The sequence below is a fragment of the Thermobia domestica genome, chromosome 3 (assembly GCF_964235325.1).
Source record: "Thermobia domestica chromosome 3, izTheDome1.hap1.1, whole genome shotgun sequence".
In the NCBI taxonomy this organism is placed as follows: Eukaryota; Metazoa; Arthropoda; class Insecta; order Zygentoma; family Lepismatidae; genus Thermobia; species Thermobia domestica.
In genome coordinates this window covers 111,063,864-111,078,106 of record NC_137456.1, presented here as the reverse complement: position 1 = coordinate 111,078,106, position 14,243 = coordinate 111,063,864, and positions in this window count along the sequence as shown.

The following is a 14,243-nucleotide window of genomic DNA, read 5'->3' as shown; positions in this document are numbered from 1 at the left end:
ACCTGCTTCATTAGCTTACAAAACACGAGGAAATTCTCATGTAAGCATTACAGTTGTCACGACGGTCCATTGGTAGAGCGTCGTGACTCTATAGATCTGTTGTTGTTAATAGGCAGTGGAAATTTACTTCAAACAGGGGTTATATGCAAGAAGAGGAAAAATAAACGTTCGTTAATTGATAGGACACAGAAAATAATAAGGAACGTACCTCACAATATTATATTTATGGCATCGTGTGTATTTGAACTGATCTTTCCAGAACTCTATAGAAAACATGTGAAAATTGATTCCGTCTTGTAAAGATTGCTTTAATTTTTCCTGGTAATACCCATCACGTTTTATAAATTGGTACAAGCACATAAAGCAACGATATGTTTTTATAGCTTGATGTGCTTGACAAAATCAATCCTCAGAATATGGATGCTGTTCGATCATTTGTATCTCCAATTCAAACATTGCATATGTGAATGTATCTTCTCTGTCACCATATTTGAATCTCTCCAGTACAGTTTTTTTAAAGGCCATAAATTGCAGTAGTTGCAAATAGTTTCCTCATAAAGTACAATATCTGTTCCTCATAAAGTACTCACGTGAATATCTGTATAAGCTGCACCTCAAATTTTAACTAACTTATATATATATATTTTTTTTTTACAAAAAGTCGTCTTATACTGAAGAAATTTTACAGACAGGACACCAATAATAACATTTACCATTGTCATTTCAAAGTTTAACATAATCTTAGTTTCATACCTTTTTTTTTTTACACGAGCAACATGACTGACTTTTTTTATTTTCAGGGAAGGACTGGAAATAGAGTAAATTTGCCCTGCTTTTTCTCCAACAACATTAATAAAATTTACAAATATTCAAAACACAGAGTACCTACCACAACTAGGGTTTCATAGCTAAATTCAGTGTTAATAACAAATAAAAATAAGTAGACAGTTTTTTAAAAAATAATTTATTTTAGGTATAACGAGCACATTTTGACCACAATGTTATTATTTTTTAAAATTATTTTAGTTGTTAAATTTTTTTTCTCGTAAAGAAACTCAACGTAACATAACATGTTATCAACTCACGTATATTATTGTCAGTAACCTACGAGGTTCTTAACCTTAAACCTGACGTTAGCTTTATATCTAATTAACCACTCTTCTAAATACACATTTCTTTCGTTCTTTGATTTTCATATGTGATCTTTTCGTCACGCCAGCATAAGGATAGGAGGCAAGTATTTGTTGTTAGGTATTGCAATAATAAATAATAAAACGTTATTAAGTTGCGATAAGACAACACTCCGGAAGTAGACATCAAAACATGTAAGAAAATGAAATGTTCCTTTATATAACAGTACTTGAAATAAGATATATCACTGTAAGGTGACTTCAAGGAATTGGGACTAATTGCACCGGTTCATGATGCAGAAATTGTGTACTAAGTTAATTGGTTAAAATATTTTCTGGATGTTAGATTGTGAGAAGGAAAGGTAGAATGGCTTCTACGACCACCTGAGCTAAATCTCGCGAACTTTAATATGCCTTTGTATGGAATTTTGAAATATGAGATGTGTCTTCATTATTTGGAATCTCCATCATCTTCAGGAAATAAAGAAACAGATACGAAAAAAATATTAATGTCCCACAGTATTTCCCTTTAAGCTGAAGGAGACGGATGAATCATAAAAGTGATTTTTTAATGAAATAAATACTGGAATGAAAGTGTAGGAGAAAAGTACGAACATAATATTGTCTACTGTAAATTTACATGATCTCAGATTGAACCAGAGTCTCTTACACCAATGATAAACGTTCTCTCACTAAATCACCGTGTTCCTTATTTCTAGGTAAGGATATTATCTTTGGAATGTTGTACGTAAGTCATTTGCTGACACAATGTTTTCCGAATACTCATTCGATTTCATTTGCGAACCATCTGTCAACAATAATCCAATCACTTTGCTACGGGGGTAGAACAGTCCTTTTTCATATAAGCCTTTATCTGAACCAGAAGAAAAGTACGAGATAATAATAATAATAATAATAATAATAATAATAATAATAATAATAATAATAATAATAATAATAATAATAATAATAATAATAATAATAATAATAATAAACATTATTGGTATTTACCTTAGAGAGAGACTTCAACTATAACAGTATCGCTGATTTTGGTAAAGTTTAGGCATACTAAGTTCAATTAAACTTCAGATTGATACAAAATTTGCCTCGAAACAAGAAGAACTGCAGTGAAATACGTAGATAAATCACTCAGTACATAGTAAGGAGATTAAAGTTTTCAAAGGGTGTGGACTTTACTATATTTGGTATGTGCTAAGCCAAATTTTTATTACCTATGTGAAGAAAACTTTGTACATTTTCTGTTTTCATAACCTAAAAAAGTTCATTTTAATGCATTAGTCGCGCGTCTACTAGTTGCTAAGTGCAAGCTAAGGCGATTAATAACTTTTCACTTTAAAGAGTTCTGAACTTTCTTTTTGTTCCCTCTTCGTTTTCATCAAAGTCATGATGTGTATTCTTTAGTTTATAATTAGAAAAGTGAAAGCAGGAATGTCCACGAAAAGAAAGGCATTAGAAAGTCTTTTCCTCTATCTTTGATAATCATCTTACTGTTTCTTCTTCATTTAATTAAATCTACATCCCTCCTCCGATCTTTCTCATTATTATGAAAAAAAAGTGTCGACAAAAATGTATATTTTTTGCGTGAGGGGAAACTTGACTTCATATTTGAAGCGCATGAAAAGAAATATATCATTTACATATTTTGAACTAACTTTCCAAACTGTCGCAAATCAGATGATTTGAAGCGTATACTTCAGAAACTAGGATTTCTTCTTCTGTGTATTCAACAAACTTTTCTTACGTAGCTCTTATCTTAGATGCTCAATATGCAAGTAACACCGAAGGAGAAGATAAGATGTTTTGCAATATTAATGTGTACAATACCTATTGTATTACTTTGATGGATGAAAATAAACCAAGTTCTTCAACATTTTTAAGTACTTAAGTTTGTTATGATTGTTTATCTTTTAATTTATAATTATTTGAGTAGTTGCGCATAGAATATTTGTACATAGGACTTTCCACACTTCTCATATGCTTAAAATAGTTAGAGGAACTCAGTATTGTTTTTTTCGAATTCTCATTACAAGAAATTCCAATAGGAGTTTATTAGGCTATTTTTGAACATTCAGATGTTTGGAATGTAATGTTCTTTCGAATTCGACTTACAAAAAATTTCAGCAGGAGTTTATTAGGATATTTTTGAACATTCAAATATTTGGAATGTAATATTCTTTTGAATTTTTCTTACAGGAAACTTCAATGGGAGTTTATTAGGTTATTTTTGAACATTCAGATATTTGGAATGTAATGTTCTTTCGAATTCTTCTTACAAAAAATTTCAATAGGAGTTTATTAGATTATTTTTTGAACATTTGGATATTTGGAATGTAATGTTCTTTCGAATTCTCCTTACAAGACATTTCAATAGGAGTTTATTAGATTATTTTTGAATATTCAAGTATTTGGAATGTAATGTTTTTTCGAATTCTTCTTACAAGAAATTTCAATAGGAGTTTACTATACATTATTCGGCGTAAGCTCTAAACTGCGATAAACAAAGCCACGTGAAACTAAATCTCGCTGATTTGCTGTTGTCCTACCGACGCTTGTACTCCTCCGCAAAATAGTTTATGTGATTGCATTATTACTTTTACTATGAAGCTTAATATAAAACTGCTATATTATTATAAGTGACAAAAATATAATACGGATTATCTAATAATACTGCAATCGAGTGTGGTTAATGAAACAATAGAAATAAACACTAAGTATGCGCAGTAATTATGGCGCCAACTCAAGTGTGGACGGGTGTTCTGCTTTTAAAGTCTGAAAGATGACTGGATGAATCCCAGTTCCGCAAGTGTTGTGGTGAAACACCAACAAGGCAAACCTTTACTCACTAAGCAACAATTGTTTACGAGTGAAATTCAAATACTTTTTTTTTAATCTTTCGAGTTTCTTTTCTGCTGCTGCTGTAAGTATCTGGACAACACGAGACAGTATTGTCAAAATGCACGTGTATAATTTGCTCCTCCCCGTGGGGAGTGGGAGTGATACATCACTAGCCAATCGTATTTGTGACAAGCGGAAGGATACAAATATTTTGTTTATTGGAGTTTAGAGCTTAAGCTGAACAATGTATAGGTTATTTTTAAACACTCAGATATTTGGAATGTAATGTTCTTTCGATAATTTCAATAGGAGTTTATTAGGTTATTTTTGGACACTCATATATTTTTCATGTAATGTTGATTCGAATTATTCTTACAAGAAATTTTAACAGGAGTTTATTTGGTTATTTTTGAACATTCAGATATTTGAAATATGCACTAGTTGTTACGAATTTATTCCACTGAATATCTGTACTTTTTATTTCATTAAGAAGGTTATCATTTAGTGCATCTGAACCATACCAACAAAATACTTAGAGAACATAGCTAACGCCAAGTAATGAGATTATGAAACCTTAAGTTTTGCAATTATAATTAACTATTCATTATTTAAAAAAATGCTAATTTTATTAATCAGTAACTAAAGTGATACATTGATATGTATTCTGTTTATGTGTAAAGAAAATAAGTAATTTCTTATGCTCAATAGCTATATTTTCACATTCTACCTTTGGCAATTAGCGTTTTTTGAACTAAGTCCTTACTTTATGATACAATTATTTCAAAACTAAACATTTTATTTAGATTTTCCGAATGGCTTACTATCTTCCAGTTCGAATTTGAGCAAGGTATAATTATTCATTAAAACTGTTGCTTGATATCTATTGATTAAATACTACTGTCACTAATAACAAAAAAGAGTAAATTCCTTGTAACTATTCTATGTTGATATATGACTCAATTTTAATGTACAGTATTTATATGATGAGGACGCTAAAGTTTGAAGGATGCATGCTATACAAGAAAATAATGTGGAAAGATATTGTTTATCGACATTTGGGCGTTTAAATCAAATTATTATGGCTGGCTCATCTCATATTTGAATGTAAATTATGTAACAATAGAATATTACAATTTACTCAAATATTTATGAAATACATTAACACTATGCCATCATGCGTCAAAGTCATTTTAGCATTTGCAAACATCTTGTCAAACATCTGTTATAATTCATGTAGGATAATATTCCACTATGAGTGAACTTTTATTTGATAACCATATTAACTAATATTTTTGGGGGAAAAATACTAATGGATAAAGCAAGCGCAAGAAAAATTGAATTTATTTGAAAGAGAAGGTCAAATACAAGAACACTATCAAAAACTTAAAAAATGCTGACAATTTAAGGATAAGGTGACATAACTTTATATGCGTAGACTGTACCGAAGAAGGCACCTCATAAGAGGTCCAAATGAATGAATGAATTATGACTGGTTGGATTGCGTAAACGGTTGACTATTTTAATGAGGTGAGTAGTTCATATATCTCTAGTTAAGTAGAAAATTAATATGAAATGTATAAAAGACTATTTTGAAATGATTAGTAGTGAAATAAATAACTTACATGTGGAAGAAATGCTATATGTTTACAAGTAGTATGAACGTAAAATAGTATGTGTGTGCCACTATTAGGGATGAACAAACAATAATGGTCAAAACAGTATGAAAATGATTATATCTTCCATCAAAAAAAAAAAAAAAAAAAAAAAAAGGCTGCAAATTATTATTGACCATGAACAACATGCTTTTAACCGTCACAAAAATAGTTCGTTTCTTTAGATTTTCTAGGAAATTAAGCATAAGAATTTACTTATAAGTATGTTTTTTGTTCAGCTTGATGTGATCCATCAACTGATACAAGTATATATATACAGGGTGCTTCAAAACACCTACAACGTTTGGGAGGTGATTCCTAACACCAAGATAAAACAAAAAGTATAGACCAACCTGGTGCACAAATGCTTCCTTTCGGAGTTACAGGCTGCCGAAAACATTAAAAAATGAACTTTAAAGATCCATAGCTCCAAAAGTGTGAAATCTACTGTACTCGGGTTAGAAATCTACTATACTCGGGTTAAGACTTCACTTAGGAACTAATATGTCCCTATGCAAAAATCCATGTTTCATAATCCTAAGGTGCTCACGCAATATTTTTTATAGAGGGAGTTCGGCTATATATGCCAAACTCAACGAGCATATATAATTTGAAGTATTCAGCAACTATCTCTGTAAAAATTGTTGCGGAAGTACCTCAGGATTCTGAAACATATATATTTGGATAGGGTACAAACTAGTTCCTAAGTGAAGTCTTGACCCGACTACGGTAGGTCCCATAGTATTGGAGCTATGGACATTTAAAGTTCATTTTTCACGTTTTTGGCAGCCTATAACTCCGAAAGGAAGCATTTATGCACCAAGGTTGGTCTATATTTTGTTTCTTATCTTAGCGTCAGAAATCGCCTCCCAAACGTTGTCGGTGTTGTTTTGAAACACCCTGTATATAAAAATGGTGTCCACGAACAACAGAGCGCTATTCTTCAGGCCAAACAAAGCGAGCATTCTATATAATGGCATACCCTCCAGGATCTCCTTCAACCACTATAGGGAAACAAAATTTCGCTATGTGGGAAAGTCGCAGATTAATTTGGAAGAATTAATTTGGAATTATCAGAAGCTATATATTAAATCATTACTTATAATATTTCTACTGTTGCTAATTTATTTCTTACATGTTCATGAATTGGTTTCTCAGAAATTCATCCGTAATATTGCCACAGTTTTGGCCATGATCTTATATTAACCCAACAAATTTAGCGAATATGTAACTAAAATGTAACAGTATCCTAAGAGTTGGCATGCAAGCCTTTGGTCCTAATGATCATAAGTTCGTTGTGGATTGCGATACAGATTGTTAGGAGTTGGCGTAGGGTCGTGAGACAATTGGGTAGCTGCGCAAATTAGGTAAGTAGCAAATGCTAGGTTACAAAGCCAGAAATAACATTAATAGAAACCGATGTTCTGATCACCTTATATTATCCTTCCAAAGCTGCCTTTGCCGGTCACAATCCTTTATAAGTTGTAAACACGGACAGAGTTTTTTAAAAATCAAATATGATAATTCTTTAATACTGTGTTTTTGAGACAAATGTTTTCTTCAAAGTTGGTGGAATTAGGTAAGCGTCTGAAAGTTTCGTCAATATTATTTGAGCAAATGTAAAGTCATACTGTAAAATCCCGTTACACTGAAAATCAGAACGAAAGAAATGGTATTTCCATTTTCTACAGAAATATTTATACAACAATAACTTTATCCATTTTAAGTATATCCACTCTGAGAGAGAAAAAAGTATACCACTGAATATATTAGAGAATGCCCTCAGATAAGGATTGTCTAGAAATATTTGTCTCTAGCCATATTATAGATATAATAAAGGATCAACATTTATAGAACAAATTTATAATAATATCTCTTACTAGTAATTTTAAAACAAATTTAGATATAACTTTTGTTTAAAGCATTTTCTTTAATAATAAACAATAAACACCTTCTTTACATATTTATATTTCTTTTCATATTTATCAATCAAATAAGCGTAACTTGATTTCTTTAGGTAGATTCAACTTTCTTATTTGTTTTAATTTCTGCTCGAAAATGCCGGAAGGTCACTTTGTCCTGTTATTTCTTATTTACCAGCGACTCACCTGTTCTTAAGATGTTTTTAAACATTATTTTTATCAATATGCCAATTTGAGAACTTTGAAATATTAACAATAAGTAAAAATGTACTCAGGTCATAGACACGAATTAATGAAGTGGTATATTTTAATGATGAACAGTAGTATCTTTGTGTTTCCAATACAACTAGTAGAATCATCTACAATGTTTTGCTTTGCTGTAGTCAACAAGTGTTAGTAGGCTCCTAACGTGCCCAAAAATCTCTTGTATTTTGTCCTCCTATGAGGAGAATCATTGAGGCAATCTGTTTTGGAAGAACACATTAAAAAAAAACTCTTCAAAAGTCACGAACGCACTGTACATTTTAAAGATCGAATTCTCAAATATATTTTTTTTATCATCTTTCAAAACGTAAAATTTCTTGATATATGTATATATCTCTATACACACATCTCACTGAAACATTCTTCACGTTTCTGGTCATAAGAGCATAGTCATCACAAATATTTGTCACAACACAATATAATCATTCCTTTAACACAGTTTTCCTTCACTAACAACAACGTTTTCCACTATTTGCCATTCATTTAGAAAAAAAAGATGTAGATTTGCATATTCTGCGTTGTCTGTACATAATATATAATATTAAGAATTGTGACTATAATAAACCACATACTCGGGGGAGAGTAAAGGCAAAAATCTTGATACAATGCAATTTATCGCGGGATGGCAGTCATGAGCTGTTGTTTTTGTTTCAATTCAAACAAATAAATTAAAAGCAATAAATTCTACAAATTATGTTTTTAAAATAGTCTCAAACACTAACAAACGAAGGCGACAGAAGATTACCTTTTAAAAAAAGAGAGTTCGCATTCATACCTTCAATATTTGGTATTTTTTCATATTTATATAGTTCGAAAGTAGCAAGTTTCAAAGTTGTTCAAAACTTCTTGAGTATTACAAAAAAGATATTTCTTACTTCACAAATAGTAAAAAATACTAATATAAACTTACCAACATTTACTATTAATTTAAAAGCTTTACTAGCTAAATATGTTACACTATAGATAAATATAACTGATTACTTCAAAATGTGTAAACGCAAACATAACAACAGCAATCATCATAAAATAAAGAAGTACTTGCCGTTGTATTTTAAATAAATTTCAATTGAAATATACTAAAATCTTTTAACGTTAATCATAGGTTAAAACAGTATAGATATATATTATATATATATATTAGCCACTTTCTCCAACGTATGTAGATGGACAGAAAACTGGCTTAGGAATCACAAACACTTGCCAAATTTAATCTATTGCTACTAAACACTTATTTTTGCTACATGTTAACTACTAACTTCGCTTAGTAAAGATTGCATATAGAAATTTGTTGCTCCTTAAGAGTCTTTTAAACAATAGATTTGTATATTATATATGAATTGTATTTTACATATATATACACATATATATATATTTATTTATATTTGAGTTTTCCTTTGGATTGGATCCCTTAGACATTCTATATGCTCTATATTCATTTCTGAAAATAGTTTGAGAATATCACCTTTGTCTTTTTTCATTTTTGCAAAAAACCTATAATATGTATATTTATATATATATAAATGTAGTCAATTATTTGAGCCCTGAGGCTTTTGAAATGAAACGCGTCTGTGCAATATGTTGAGGTTCTTTCTTCATATTCTTCGCTTTCTTTCGTTCTGATCTCAATAATTGTTATTATTCTTAACATTGCGATTGGATCACAAGTTCACAACATTGATTTATCATTGTGCGTCGAGAACTACAAACAGATACCATTATAAAACATAAGAACACTCAGTCATTCATGCTTGTTTCGTATTTACAGTTTTCCTTTCTCTCAGACTCTATCGCGCCATAAGGACAATGAAATGTTTTCGTCTTGGTATATTGTGTATCAAGTGAAAGGTAATATGATATAGAACATTAACTCAAAGATTGATTTAACTAACACTAATCCATCTGAGCATTAATCTAATACAAGAGCTTAAAAAAATGCAAATGTTTGATTTCTCAACGTCTATTTAGAAGATGCTACGCAAAAAAGGGTATATAAAAGTAATTTAGAAAACTTTTGCTATAACACTGGTAGTCTCTTGTGCATTTAGTTGAATTAAAAGATTGAATGTTAATCTTTTAATTTATCATATATTTCTAGTATTTAATATTTATGTTATGTAATTTGGTCCTGTGTCAAACGAACAACTTAAATATTTAAATAAATAATATATACATTTCAATATATAAGACTTTCGATATTCCGTCATGCTTTATTTTATTAGAACTAACGTTTCAAAGGCGTTGACTGTCTTTATAATTAAATAAGTACATTTCAGATGATGAAGGGAGTCAGCTGTCATTGAAACGTTAGTTCTAATAAAATTTGACACGGATGTATTATCAAAAGTCTTATATATGAATTACGAACTACTCCATGAAAATTACGTAGAATATATGATATATAAATTTGGCTGAAGAAAAACTATTTTACACTTTCCTGATTACTTTCTGGCATTTATTAGTGTTAACAATATCACATTGATTGAGCATTTAACACCAAAGTACCAGTTTTATTTTACTAGTTTAAGATGTTGGGGAAAAATTCAAGTATATCTACATTTTACCTGACAACCAAATTGCAAAATGTTAACAGTTAATATACTACAAGTAAATATATAATTTCGTTAAGTATGTCATCACAGGAATACTTTATGATTGTACATTATAATGTCCCTGTATAATGATAACTGGGTTCAAATAGGTGCAAAGCCACATATTGGCAAAAAATATCGTAAAGAAAATTATATCATGAATTTAGTAGATCCGGTAATAAAAAGAACACCAAAAGTTGGTAGACAATTGAAATATTTAGATTGTTCCTACTGCAAGTTGAGATCGCTAAATTTATCTTTGATTTGAATCTGACGACTATAGTTATTTCATTTTGTTAGCATATTCTTGATAGTTAATTACAATATAATTTTAATGCCAGATTCCTGGAGACATCTGAAACTACTACAAGAGCACGCTTTTAAATTGGAACTAAATATTATGGATTTACGATTTGATTCGTTCTATAATGTTGCTATCTATATTGCTAGTTGCCAAATGAAATAACGTACTATAAAGAAAGCAACGTAATATAGTAGAAAAACAATCTACCAAAACATTTCATTGTCGTTCCCAAAATGTGAATGAGCACTTGTATTTTTCCTCTCACAATCTCTAGGAAGGCAATTCCAGAAATGGCAGTGATAGCAAGTTGCATCACAAACGATTGCAACTTGAATTAATTCCTATCAAGTATTGTCTGCTTCACTTCAAAATCACATACAATCACATCTTATAATGTTTTCTTCCATTTTTTAAAATTCCATATCATACATAGACACACACACACACACGCCTCACCCACTCCACTCACTAACACTCTTCGGTATGACGTGGTTGTCCGTATGCTTTACATGAAACAGCAACAGTTGACCAGCAAGGATATGTGTCCACGCAAGCTTAGCGTTTTACCAATCCTGATGATATGATTTACCAGTTTCGTTTTTTTTTTTTTTTTTAAAAGCAATTTCAACCAGGTTGTTAATGTCTCGAAAATGTATGGCTTAATGTAAAATTATTTTCGGCGGTAAAGTTTTCAATTAAGTCTAAAGTACACGTATATTGCATTTAGAAGCCTTCCTTGTTTCTCCTACAACTGGTAACTGTTATACTTTAAATGCTATGATAAGATAATTTCCCGCTGTTGAATGGAGGTGCAAAAATTTCTTCTCTGGAAAGAAATTTATTTATTAAGAGACACCAATGCTTCAAGGAGTAGAAGCCTAAAAGAAAGAAAAAAAAGAAAATATAGGCAAGTCAATACAATTTATTGATTCGTCCCCGTAATACAAGTTGCAGCAGTTGTCTGTATCTCATAGAAGATGAACATTTTCCCACTTCCCTGAAAACGCGCCTTAACCTTTTAGGCCCCGAAAAAAAATTGATTGGATTAAAGTTTAAGGTTTCTGTCAACAGTGACGCTATGTGAGACATGGACATACAGTTTAACGTGGATCCGATCCACATCAACTCCCGCCCGAAATTGAAGGATCCGAAAAAGAGGGTGTTTCTTGGTAAAAGAGGACGTATGGTATCCCTAATCTTTTTTCATTTGCCAGATAGGATCTGGCCCGTGAGCCATAATTTGCTCCTCACTGGTCTAGATGAATCCCAAAGTTATTGATAGAAGAAATAGTAGTGTAGCGATCTTTCATAGAAGCTTGCAATACACTGGAAAGAATTGGAAAGACATTGACTACCATGTATTCAACTAGTTTTAAATGGTAGGAACTAATAAAGAACGTTGTCCACAAAGCAATATTTTTTTATATAATTAAAAGTAAAGGAGTTATTTTAAATTTTCTTAGCTCATAAGCATATATATACTTTCGTACAAAAAGACAAGATTTACTTTGTTTTCTCTATAGGAAGATTCAATATTCTTTGTTAACTGCTGTGACTCATAAAAAGAGACTCAGCTGCCGCCAATAGTACAGACTCTTGCCTGATGGGCCAATATAGTAAATGCATATTTTACTTAATTCAGAGACATGGAAGATAAAATTATCTTTAATACTCTGGCCAAGTAATATACTGGTTCTTAGATTATATTGGTTATGATGTCGAAATGAAATGGTTCCAGTAATCTCAAGTGTGTTTCTTGGACTCACTACCTTATTTTTAAGCTACTTATGAACTAATTTTTTCCATCACTATAACAGATTGTTCAAGTAACCTGAACTAACAAATAACTAAAAAAATAGAACAACTAGCTGATAACATTTTGTTGGATTTTTGAAACATAAATTACTTTGTGGATTCGAAGAGCGCTCTTGGGATTCCTAGAGTTAATACATATTATTTTTTTTGAAATTTTTGGGAAAACCTCATAAATTTTAGTTTCATTTTAAAATTTTGGAGAAAACAGTATGAATCATTAGATTAGTTAAAGTACTGTGTATAATGTGATAAGCATGTTGATTTCTTTTAAACATTTTGCAGAAATGTTTTTCGTTTTGTAATATAGCTGTTGTCGAAATATTAATAGAGTAATGTGTGCATCATTCGACGTTTTAGGAACATACATTGTTTTAATCTTTAGGATCAGAGTGAGGATCCCGGACAGAGAAACTGTAGACATTATAGGTTACGATTGGCTGATTAATTATCCAATCAGTTGTCGAGCCGGAGATTAGCTCCTAGTGATCGATAGGTACTGTTGCTTTCTAATTACGGAGCTACGTACAGGATTGAGTTGATAACCAGATTTTGTTGAAATGACTTTCTTTTGGCAATATAACTATAACTTCTTTTATTTTTCTGCTCTAACACGTTAAACATCTGGATTGATATGACTTGGGATTCTATACTAAGCTCAGCCAGTCCCGATTTGTCTACTAGGAATTGTTTTGTGTAGTTGTCGTATTCCTTGCAAGGAATTTCAATGGTGCGTCTATAGTCTATCTATTGAGGAAGTTTAAGGAAACCATCGGACAAGTTGTTATTATAAAAGCTCGGCGAATATTCTGCTGTTTGTTCTGACAGCAATTTGGAAAACAGAAAGAAACTCAATGTTGATGTTACTCGTATTAGAATATACATTATTATATAATTAGTTTGGGTGTTTCGTGTACAGCGGAAAATGATAATTGGAATACAGTGTGTAGGATTCAGTAAGCTACATTAATTGCTAGATGAATAAAGGTAATATTCTTTAAGATGAATATTTGTTATTTGAAGTGGTTGTCTTCACGGATTTTCTTCTGATCAGAATATTCTTAAAGATGGCAGACCTCAACACATGACTGTGTGGAAGTCCTAGTGATAAAGGAAACAACTGTTTTGTTTATAGAAATGTGATGTTACTCAAATAAGAAAATATATCTTACACCATTTTAACTTTCACCTGTCCACATTTAAATAGTGAATTTTATGCTTGGAAAGTGGCTATTGAGAATTTCGAAAAATGCTTGTAAGACGTCATCTGCTACCATACCACCAATATATTATCCATATGTCAGTAAAAGTAGGTTGGTTTTAACAATGCTGACTGTAGAATTTGATATTTGAATTTTTCTTAAAACAGTTACTACTAGCAGACAAAAATGTAGACCCCACGGGCACTTCGTCTATTCGTTCGTAATATTATCCACCTTAGAGAATATTAATAGATGTAAGGTTATGGCAATATAAATCTCTGACGCGTGACAGAAATTGGATTTCTAGAATATGTTAAGTGTCATAGATTGATACTTGCGTGAAATGTTATTGGTTTTATTGTAATCAATCAAAACTACTGAGAACCCTATATTAAAAGTATGCTCATTTTTTTTACCGATTTTTCCCAAGGCATTTCTAGCTTTCAGCGACGATCGTCATTACCATTCTGTTATAACAATAATTTGGCTTTATTGTAATATATTTTCTACACA